Raw genomic sequence first — 8,353 nt, 5'->3', positions numbered from 1 at the left:
ATGGCGTAAGCAGTGCCACCACTGCACAATTAAGACATGATGCAGCAAAACGACTTTGTGTGCTAGCACCACATCGAATGCTGGACGTGTGAAACTCACCGACGTTTACAAGTCTCCGCCTACGTACCTTGAATTATAATTTTCAATTAACGTCTCCCAGCGAACCAATCACGACGTGATTCTACCTTCTGATTCACTCTGGCTCGGAGGGGCATTCTCGAATGCATATGCATACATTAGTGGAATGGCTGATAGCCCCTTGTGTTAACCCTGCGGTGGCAGCGAAACCATCGCGCACCTTACTGTGAGTGCACTTATTTAAGACCTAAATAGCAGCCCTCTTATCAGCGCTAGGTCAGCTTGACAATCGCCCTCTGAGAATATTCTGCGGCACTGGCCTAGGACGTCAGCGCGAGCTGCTATAAGGGCGCTCTGTGTTTCTTAGAGAACAGGACTGAACGACACGTTGCGACAGTTCAGTGACTAGCTTCATGTGTTGCCTTCAGACAGTGCCATAGGCGTGACTTTGTAGTGTAGTTAATGACCCTCATCTTCTATTTCATTCTTTGGCACCCGCTTTCCCTTTTCACAGTACAGGGTAGCGAACCGGAGATTTTCTTTCTTAACATCCATATCTTTCCTCCACCGTTCTCTCTCTGTATGAGAAAAAAAAAAGATTTATTTGACTATTTTTACGAGTTCTGGCTTGCCATGTATATGACCCTATTTAAAAAGACAGGTAAACTTCAATTGGGGACCATCATACTCTTGTCAGAGAGCCGTGGTGCCCAAAAGAGTCATATAGCAAGTCATCACTCACCGAAAAGAGGAACAAATACTCCTTTTTTCCTTGGAGCGCAAACTTTCCTCTCGATATCATCCTCGCAAGGTCATACGCAAGAATAGAGCGAACTTCTGAGGACTATAATTTGCGAAGGATTTTATTGTGCACAACTCTTCTGTATGACAAATAGAAATCCAGCAGAACTCACCGCTCAAAATCCATTTAACCTTGCAGGACGCAGGGAACGAGCTGCGGCACCTAACACTTGTTCCTCACCATGGCAGCTGAGCCTCCAGAGCTTGAACTGGGTCGACTAACCATTTGGCTTTCAGCGATGGTGTGCTCTGAAAATGCAAAATATAAATAAAACTGCTCCGTCGTCGTCGCTGAAATATTTCAATACCTAGTCTGTGTGAGTTAGGACGATAGCATCTGTGTTATTTGTTTTTTCTTTCCTATTTTAGTTCCTCTTTCTTTCCCCCCTATCTTCATTTCCTCTGTCTCCCCCTTCCCGAAGGAGCAGGCAGGCATTGTGGCCCTTTAGTTGGCAGTTGTCAGCCTGGTCCCTCCCTATTACCTCTGTGTTTTCTTTGTATTAAACCAATAATAATAATATAATAATAATAATAATAAGCTCACAAAGTCACTTCGAATAATTCCAGATGGGTCCACCTCGTGTAGTCCGCACCGCTGATGGGCAAGCTACTTAGTGGGAACGTCGGTGCGATCCACCGCATACGTAACAGGTTCGCTGTATGAACATTTTCACGGAGTGTATGGGTCGATGAATAGTATATAGTTGTCGGGCATCTGCAGGAAGAAGAAAAACATCAACACATAATTGACAGAAAGTTAGAAAATTTCTAATAGGATGTTTGGGAGCCCGATCTATCACATTCTTATTGAAATTTTTCGCTCAGCATCGTTTCTTTTGAAGGTAGTAAATTAATCGTATCTAATAAAGCAATTAAGTAAAACAGGAAAATAGTGCGCCTTACTTCATGCAATAGTTAGCAGTATGCATTTTGGTCATGCCGTCATAATGTGGTCGCCATATTTTGTAACTCTGGCTAAAGTTAGCTGCGGCACCCTGTAATGCACTTGTCCTCAATGTGTTAAGGTTGTTTGATATTTCATCGTTTTATGTACACATAAACCATAAAGCTGATAGTTTCATAGAAATACTGTCTACGTTGTTTAAAATTCAGCACTTATGTAGGCCTACTGTAGTAGTTAATTAGGGACAAAGCTGGCAAAGAATGTAACATTGTACGAGGTAAAGTGAACGAGATTGAAAATAAATGTTCCGTGTTGCTAGTTCCTAGTTTTGACTCGCAACACATGCCGCGCGGCAGTTTTGCGAGTGCAACACGTCTGCACTTTGCAAACCGGAAATATGTCTAAAGAACGCAGACGCCTCACTAGCATTTCACACTGCGTGTTGAAGTTACATGGCTGTGTATGAATACACTATTTCATTACACATTCAGAATTCGTCTGATGAATCATCTTTAGTTATTTGCACAAACACGGCTTCATAATGTAATTTAGTAAGGCTTGTTGTTGGGCTAGTTGGTGCATGTTACAAGAAAAATCGACGACGCAAACCACCAAGAAAAGGCGAAGGAAAAACGCTCTTTCCTTTCGCCTTTTCTTCTCGGTGGTTTGCGTCGTCGAATTTTCTTGCAATAATGTAACCCCATGTTGACATTACGTTAATAGAATGAAAAACACACGGATTAAAAATTGATTCGTGAGAACAATATTGCTAGTTCTAACAGTGAAACTACGTATTGGTTTTGTCTTTTGTAGTAAGGTTGATGTTGTTTTTGTAAGCGTGTTTAGTGGGAGCGAAAACACACAGCCACAGAAGTGCATTCACCATGCCGAAGTTGCAAGTCTTCGAGTGTTGTCATTGCGGCTGCATTAGTATTTATTTTGTGCACGATGCAAGATGAAAGCCATCTTGTACCAGAGGGGAACCAGCACCTATAATTGATCCGGGTCGACATGAAGTAACTTTCGGTACGACAGAATTTTGGTTTCTTTCCTCTATACCCCGACAATATGCGATAACGTGGGGGTCTACATGACTTCAACGAAGCGGTGAAATATGATTCGTTCGCTTAAAAATTGTAAAACCTTACCTCCAATTACGCCTATGCGTTTCAGCATTTTAAGCACTCTCAGTGTGGCAGCTACTAATCAGCGTTGAGCTCCTTCAGATTTTATCCTTTCTATTTTCTATGGAGGATTTAACACATTAGTGCAACACGTGTTTAAAAGGTCTTGGGACATCTTGACCCGTGAGGAATGTCTTAATGTAGCTGAAATTTCTACCCATAATTTAGTTGGCTTAGATTGGTTTGTGTGGCTTCGTGCCATACACAGCTACGAACACTTTACGATGCGGCAAAAACGATGTGTGCAGCATTAAACATTGATCAGAATTTTGAAGCACTCATGAGATGTTGCAGCTTTTGTTCAACTTGTTTGTGTATTTAAAAAAAGCTAGAAGTTTGCGGGAAAGTGCAAGCTTGAAGAGATGAACAATTTGTGAACACGGCGTTATCGCTACCCGACGTATCAACAAGTAGGCTTGTCTTCTTCAAGGCTGCAACTGTGTTGGGACCGATACAATAGCTGTAACTCCGTGAGCTCAAGTCAAGGAAACAGCGACGGATACGGAATGCCTAGAATTCCGAAAGTCCTCTAATGATTAATAGGTTGTGCGTAGACAAACTTTATTTCCTTAGTTTTTTCATTTGTTGGAAGTTTTCTTAATTCATTTGTGATTGTAAATAAAATTTTACGTTTCATGCAACTGCGTTTCGTGTGTGATAGTGTGTAATGTCCTTGTTTTTGTTGCCGCATTCCCTGAGTGTGTGCGTTCTGGTGCTAGGGTCTCCATCAAGCGGAGCGCAGCTGCCTTTTGCCATCGTAACCGAGACATTTTGTCGCTTGAGTGAAACGTCTTAATAAATGGTCCACAGTCTTAGCGAATAAAAAATAAAAGAACATATGAATTCGTCATTCATTAGCAGTTATCACATTCAGTGAGCCAGATAGATCACCCTGGCGTCCCAGACCACACGGGCGACCCGGGCGACGTTTTAGTTTCTTTAGTCCCCATCCTCGGGCAACGACTTCGCCAACTGCGCATTTGCATGGAGCAACGGTGCACTCGAGTGATGAGAAATGGAAAATAAAGATTTTTCGCATCGAGCATGGGAGACTCGTCGTCCTCAATGTGATATATAACAATCTAGCTTCGGTTTCAGTATTACAAGGGTTTGACCCTGTGATCAGAGTCCAGAGTGTCCAGGCAGAAGTTTTACGGCGTTCCTGCTTTTGTGTAAGAGCAACAAAATGATTTCGAGTGCAATATTTAGTTGTTTCCTAAAAAACATATAACGAGTATTTTTCTTGAAAGATTGCTGCGTGAAATAAAAGTCAATGCCAATTATGAGATTATCACTAGGACACTGATTGCTCCTACATTTTATGTACTTTGCAAAGTGCAAGAAGCAGGAAGTGCGATGCAGGCGGGGAGAAGAAGGAAAAAAGAAAGGCAGGTATGTTAACTATGGGTAAGTCCTGTAGGCTAAGCTGCACTGGTAAATGAGGAAAGGGGAATAAACTAGACGAAGTTTATCAGCGAAGTCTATTCAAAGAGAACATGTGCAACAAACTGCACAGGGCTGCAAGACTTGATGCTTGTTTACGCAGTTGAGTATGCCTTCGCTACGCACTGCGTAGAAAATGTCCGCGTGAAAAGTCCGCCGATTAGCCACCAGTGAGCCAGAATGAAGATAAGCATAGTCGCAACAATTGGGGAAATCGGGCAGCGAGTTGAGCCTTCGTGAAGTTACCACTCTGTGATATCTGTGGTCATCATAGATGAAGACAGCAATGGCGACTGCGAGCAGCAACATACGCCGTATGTGTGCTCTCTTTGTCTCTGAGACCTCAAAACACACATGAGACGACTCGAAATGATCTAACAGCACACTTCGGAGGCACAGAACCAGAGATCGGGGAACCAATATGCTTAGGACATATTTCTCATAAAAATGCACCGCAATACATGTTTTTCTAAACGTGCATCGTCTTTATGGGCTACAAAACACGGTTAAAATGTCCGCTAAACACCTTCAGTCACGTCGGCAGTCCGTGCTGTAAATTAGTCATTTGAACCTCAATCTGTTCTAGTCAAACAGTTGTTTTGACCAGGTCGATGCCAGGAGAAGAGGGGCGCACTAGAAGTTTTGTTTACAATATAGGGTTACTTCAAAATGTTTGACATATCTCTAGAACACGTCGGACCTTTGGCTGTACTGCAGGTCTCAGTGCCAAGTGCCAACTTTTTTTGTCAGCTATTTCAAAGATTTCCTGCCTTTCGTTTCTTCCTTGGCTCACTTGTTTGCCTGCGAATGGCTTTGAATTTTGCCTGAAACTGACCCAAAGACGTCACTCTTCTTCAATGTTATTCTAAGGCCGTCTTTGACCGATGCTAGACATCGCTTATAAAACTTAACAGTGAGTCTAAATGTATGCGTGTTTTTTTTTTTTTTAATTACAGGTTTTCCTGTTTATGACCTAATGAAGAGACATGAGACAGCATGTCTCATACAATCACCATGAAGTTAATATCAGTAGCTATCGATCTTTCAATACTCACGTTATTTCCAACGCTATTTAATCTTATAAACAGATGCTTTCGCATGAACCTCGCGACATCACCACCGTTTGTAGAACAAATGCCATGTGAAGGTCTCGTTTTAACGTATGGTGTAGTAGCGCAAATTCGACAGGGACAAAAAGGACAAGAAGCAAAAAACACGACACTCGCTTCTTGTTTTTTGCTTCTTGTCCTCTTTGTCCCTGTCGAATTTGCGCTACTACACCATACGTTAAAACGATATCTCACCAACTAGCCCAGCTCTCAACCCTACTGAAGGTCTCGTGCACCTGAAATTAGAATATGCTACGCACGTTTAGCATCAATATAAGATCTCGCTAGATTCGCTAGAAATAGTATAAAATTTGGACTGCTTTGTACTTTTCAATTACGACAAAATAGCGGGTGTCGCACTCTTCCGCTTTAGGACTTTTATTGCAATTGTAAACATATCAGAGCTAGAGGCGCACTTTTGCCGTCACCTTCGCCGATAACATCGCCGATAACATCGATAACATCGCCATACGCGTGATATGTTCTATGTTTGAGTGAAAGACGCATGCGGCTCAAATGTCATGCTTTAAAGAAGCATATGCTACATTCAAAACGGATTTTCTGTACCTCTCTTCTTTTCATCAAATTTCAGTGTCACCTATGCGCCATGTGATACAAAGCTGTTACAACATTTATCAACGAGTCCGCGTTGTGCTCACTTTATATAGTGTTCTTTTTTTTTTTGGCATAAAAACTGGGCGACATTTCCATAGAAATATTATTTTGCAGAAATTCCCGCATTCACGCAGCTCTAAACTTGTAAGAAGGTAGGAAAGATCTGCAGACGCTATATACTGGGGTGACAATGTCAACTTGGTTACAACAACACATGGCCCACAGTACTATTTTCGGCATAGACCAGTCTGCTGTGGGCCATGTGTTGCCCACAGCAACACATGGGCCACAGTACTATTTTCGACATAGACAACTCTTCAAGGTAATGAATCTCAGGTATGTAGCCGTTGAAACAGAATAAGTGAATCCATAAAAATGCAATTGTGATTCCCTTCTTGAAGGGAAAATCGATAAATCTTAAGGAGTGCCGACGTCACCCTTTCACCTCAACATGTCTGACGACGTCATATAGCTGAATGCGAGTACACTATACTCGGGCGCACCAGCAATAGGTCTCAGTAATCATCTTCAATATTTTACGTTAATGTAACTTAACGATGTAACACTGTCCCCTATTGTCTTTTACGTTCATGGAATTCACAAAAGAATCGGTCGCTTCTCATCTTCAGCTCAGAAATAGCACTTCGAAAGGAGAAACTGACACTTGCAAGATGTCACTTGCAACTGACACTTGGAAGGAAAAACTGACACAGCAAGATGTGACGTTTATTCTTTACTCTGGGCCGTGCTCAAATGTGTATATAAGCGTGCCTCACTGTTAGCCTAAACACGGCAGCCTTTGAGGCGCTTCAACCATGGCGAAGGTTTCAAGCTTCCAGTTTGTTGTCGTTGTGGCCGCATTGGTTTTCATTTTGGCCACAATGCACGACGAAAGCACTTGCTTAGCCGCTCCCGAAGATGTACCTGCAGCTAAAGCTAAACATGATACTAGTTCAAACACTAAAAGGAGGCGTCGACGTCGACGTGAAGGTATGAAGCTACTTCGGTTCTTTTCTTTTCACTAACACGTTGAAATTAGGGAGCTTGCTGTGTGTAGCGATCTCGTATGCACGAAGGTGTTTCAAGGCGCCGCGCTTGGGTTGAGCGTTTAGACATTATCTCTAAGGGTGTGCGGGTGCGTTGTAAATATGCAACGCTTATTTTTTAAAGTTGCTGCCTCTGTCATCTGCATCTATCTCGCAGAAAGTACTCATTTTTATAAGGCATTTAAATAACAGTGTTCGAAGCGTTTAAAATGCATTCTGGCCTCAAGATTCGTGAGAAAATCTCGGATGTAGTTCAGATCAATAGTTCAGGCTATAAATATTTATTTTTAGTGAGCAAGTCACATCAGTGCACTATAAACGCTCAACTACCTATGTGAAGACACGTTTCACTTTCATGTTATACCGATTCCTATAAAGGAAGAATCAACAATGCTTTCTTTTAGTATTTGGCAGGTACCGGTAGTAAGTAGAAAAACATTAATACTTAATAGATAAAAAGTTGGAAACTGTCTAATCGGGCATTTTGCAAACGAATCAACAACTCTCTTAGTGGAATTCTTCGCCCAGCTTGGTTGATTCAAAAGATATTTAATTAAACATGCCTATTCCGGCAATTAAGCAGAAACAAAATAACGTGTGTTACTCCATTCAACAGTCACCCACATGAATTTGGTCGCGGCTTCAGAAATTCCGTCAGCATATTTTTAAACTCTGGCTAGATAAACCTAAAACACCCTGTCTAAGGAAATCACAACAATATCAAATGCTTAAAATTTTCGGAAATATTTTATAGCTTCACATTCGTCTTGGACAAAAATTAGAGCATAAGACGAACTCACAATTTTTAAACGCCTTCCTTCCAACAGGACGCAAGAACAAGAAGCGGCCTACGTCTCCTGTCCAACCTCGGGAAGATCCTGACTTAGGCGACTAAGTGATTTGCTTGCAGCAACAGTGCACTTCTCGAACGTGGAATGCAAAATAAATATAACTTGCTTTAAGCATAATCCTTGTATCTTCCTTGCTCGAATATGTGAACGTCTAGTATAAGCGGTTTTTAGGGATACGAAGCCTTGTCCTCTTTATCGGAGTCTATGATTCAGATTGACAATTTGTATGATCGTTCCTCCTTTTGTGTAATTACTAATAAAATATTTCGGCAGACCACTTACCGTAATTTCTAAAATTATTCAAGCACAATGTCATAAGCTT

The 8,353-nt window shown here is 41.7% G+C and overlaps 1 long non-coding RNA gene across 1 annotated transcript; it reads left to right on the top strand.

Annotated features, from left to right (window-relative positions):
• The first annotated feature begins 6,929 nt into the window (after positions 1-6,929).
• Positions 6,930-8,148, top strand: LOC119376068 (uncharacterized). Its single transcript, XR_005180498.1, has 2 exons — positions 6,930-7,124; positions 8,008-8,148. It is a non-coding gene; the product is annotated as an uncharacterized LOC119376068 (long non-coding RNA).
• Positions 8,149-8,353: the final 205 nt, after the last annotated feature.

The sequence above is a fragment of the Rhipicephalus sanguineus genome, unplaced genomic scaffold (assembly GCF_013339695.2).
Source record: "Rhipicephalus sanguineus isolate Rsan-2018 unplaced genomic scaffold, BIME_Rsan_1.4 Seq10829, whole genome shotgun sequence".
NCBI lineage: Eukaryota > Metazoa > Arthropoda > Arachnida > Ixodida > Ixodidae > Rhipicephalus > Rhipicephalus sanguineus.
This window is presented reverse-complemented; position numbering and strand designations above follow the sequence as displayed.